Source organism: Bidens hawaiensis, unplaced genomic scaffold, assembly GCF_021521415.1.
Source record: "Bidens hawaiensis isolate Kalapana, Puna unplaced genomic scaffold, B.hawaiensis_p1.1 tig00063985_1, whole genome shotgun sequence".
Classification (NCBI taxonomy): Eukaryota; Viridiplantae; Streptophyta; class Magnoliopsida; order Asterales; family Asteraceae; genus Bidens; species Bidens hawaiensis.
The window spans coordinates 47,880-50,886 of NW_027501453.1; the positions used below are offsets into that span (position 1 = coordinate 47,880).

General features: G+C 41.2%; 1 pseudogene; it reads left to right on the forward strand.

Moving 5' to 3' along the window:
* Window positions 1-531: 531 nt before the first annotated feature.
* LOC143604118 (L-type lectin-domain containing receptor kinase IX.1 pseudogene) lies at window positions 532-2,451 on the forward strand (annotated as a pseudogene).
* The last annotated feature ends 556 nt before the right edge of the window (window positions 2,452-3,007 follow it).

The following is a 3,007-nucleotide window of genomic DNA, read 5'->3' on the forward strand; positions in this document are numbered from 1 at the left end:
AAAGAATATATAAAAATAAAATTTGGTATCTATATGTATATTTGAAAAATTACATATAAATTTCAATCCGATTAATCATTAGTTCCTACCCCACTGTCCGATCTAACGAGTTCTACAACACTAGTTGCAGTTAAGCTATAGCAGTGAATCTTATTGGGATAACAGTTTGAAGGAGTCACTAATTATTAATAGTTAAAGCTAAGTGTCTTTGTTTTGAATGATTCCACCACAATTAGTATTTAAGTATTACTAACGGGAATGACGAATACTTAAGCTCCCACGAAAAAACGGTGTGCTTTCCTGTGTCAACGACTGTTTCATCTTTTGTTTATATCAGGTCAAGTCAAGATGGAGTTATCTTACAACTTTATATTATAATCTTCTAAAGTCTTAAAGACGGAAGATCTTCATATGATATTAACCAATAGGTTTACTCCATGTGGACCCACCACCCAATATGTTCACATTATAGTTTTTGAGTGATGTTATTTTCTACCTATTTAGAAGCAAGTTACATAGAATACCTTAATCATGGCTATCTTTTTTTCGTCTTCATTCATTCTTGTTGCATGTTCTTCCTTATTGCTATTGTTCTTGCCTTACTCGAACTCGTTACGTTTCGAGATCACGAGTTTTGATTCCAATGAAACCGATATAGTCTGTTTGGGCGATGCTGCAGCTAGAGATGGAGCCATACACTTCAACGATGTCAATGACTTCACTCGTGTCGGTCACGCTAGTTATGCACAGCCTGTCCACATTTGGGACAAGAAAACCGGGAACTTAACCGATTTCACCACACACTTCACATTCATCATTAACACGTTGAATTCAACAACCTACGGTGATGGGATCGCTTTCTTTCTTGCACCCGATGGCTTTCCAATCCCACCCAATTCGGCTGCTGGATTCTTGGGCCTGTTCAATAAAACAGACACCGGTTCCGACAGAATTCAAATGATTTTCATTGAGTTCGACTCTTTTCCGAACAAAGGATGGGACCCACCGGTCCAACACGTGGGCATTAACAAGAACTCGCTTCAGTCCGCTAATTACACTGCTTGGAATGCCAGCGAGCGCAGTGGAGATCCTATAGATTGTTGGGTTTCTTACAATGGTACCACCAAGATTCTGGACCTGACTTGGAGCTATGGTGCTGGAAACACGAGCCTTTCGTATCAAGTCGATCTCCGGGAAGTTGTTCCCGAGTGGGTCACGATCGGGTTCTCGGCTGCCACGGGTACTTATGTGGAGAAACACATATTACAATACTGGGAGTTTAGTTCAAGTTTGAACACATACCATGAGAAAGAACATAAAACAAATAAATGGAAGTTGATAGTGGGATTAGCCGTCCCGCTTGTGGTTATATTCATCGGTGTCGTTATAACATGCATTATAATTTGCATAACACGAACACAAGAATCGCTTGAGACGGTCTCGTTAACATCGTTAAACGATGATCTCCAAAGCGGATCGGCTAAGAGATTTTCTTATAATGATCTTATTGTGGCCACCAACAACTTTAACCAGAAGTTGGGTGAGGGCGGGTTCGGTGCGGTTTACAAGGGCTTCTTGCCTTGTCAAGGCATCCCGGTCGCGGTCAAGAAAATTTCACAAGGGTCTAAGCAGGGGAAGAAAGAGTACATGACTGAAGTGAAGATTAATAGCCGGTTACGACACAGAAACTTGGTACAACTCGTCGGTTGGTGCCATGACGAGACTCAGTTCTTGCTCGTGTACGAGTACATGCCAAATGGCAGTCTCGATGCGCACCTGTTTGGTAAAAAGAGTCCACTTAAGTGGCCGGTGAGGTACAAAATTGCTACGGGTTTAGCTTCGGCTTTACTCTATTTACACGAAGAGTGGGAGCAATGTGTGGTGCATCGGGATATTAAACCGAGTAACATCATGCTTGATTCAGGGTTTAACGTGAAGCTCGGGGATTTTGGACTTGCTCGATTTGTGGAACATGAGTTGGGTCAGCGAACAACGGTCATAGCCGGGACCCTTGGCTACATGTCTCCTGAGTACATATCGACCGGGAAGGCTAGTAAAGAGTCAGATGTTTATAGCTTTGGTGTGGTTATATTGGAGATCGTGTGCGGGCGAAAGGCTATTGATTTTTGTTGGAACTCTAATGTGAGTTTGGTGCAGTGGGTTTGGGATTTGTTTGGAAAAGGTGAGCTGCTTTCGGGTGTGGACCCGGGTTTGGGCTCGGCATTTGATGCCGAACAAGTTGTGTGTTTGATGATGGTCGGGTTATGGTGTGCGCACCCTGACTGGACCATGAGACCGTCTATCGGGCAAGCACTTCAGGTGCTCAAGTTTGAAGGTGCGCTCCCAAATCTCCCGACGAGGATGCCAGTGGCCATGTACTGCTCGGGACCAGATACCAGCACCGAAGCCAGTTCTTCTGTGGCCACATTCACCAACACTAGCGTTGAATGATCAAATTAGAAAGCGAAAACACGAGAAACGTGCAGCTTAGATGAGAGACGGTATAACTCACTGTTGTACCGTGAGCGAATCACAGACAGTCAGACACATATGATAGATAGATACATGAACACATCTTGTTTAAGGAAACATGTCAAACATTTATGTTTCTGTTGTTTTATTATTTCAATTCTAACTTGTACCTAGACTAGCCTTACTGAATTTATTTTCTTTTGTATTGTATTCAATTATGAGCAATATTCTCTTACACTAATCACTATCTAACATTTAACATGTTATAATTAGAATCCTTGTATTCATTCTATGATCTAAAGAAATATTTATTTATTAAATATTAAAAAGTATGACATTTGCGACCCAAGATATAAAGAGGCTCCCACATCGCACATCATCAAAACGCAACATTACGCACGTTACTTTGAAACGATGCTACAAGAAATCACTGAACATTTCAAAGTTGTTTATTTAGTAATGAAGCTTTACAATACAACTGGTTATGCAGTTAATTAGAAAAAGTCTTCCCTCAATTAAAAAAAACTAATGCTTT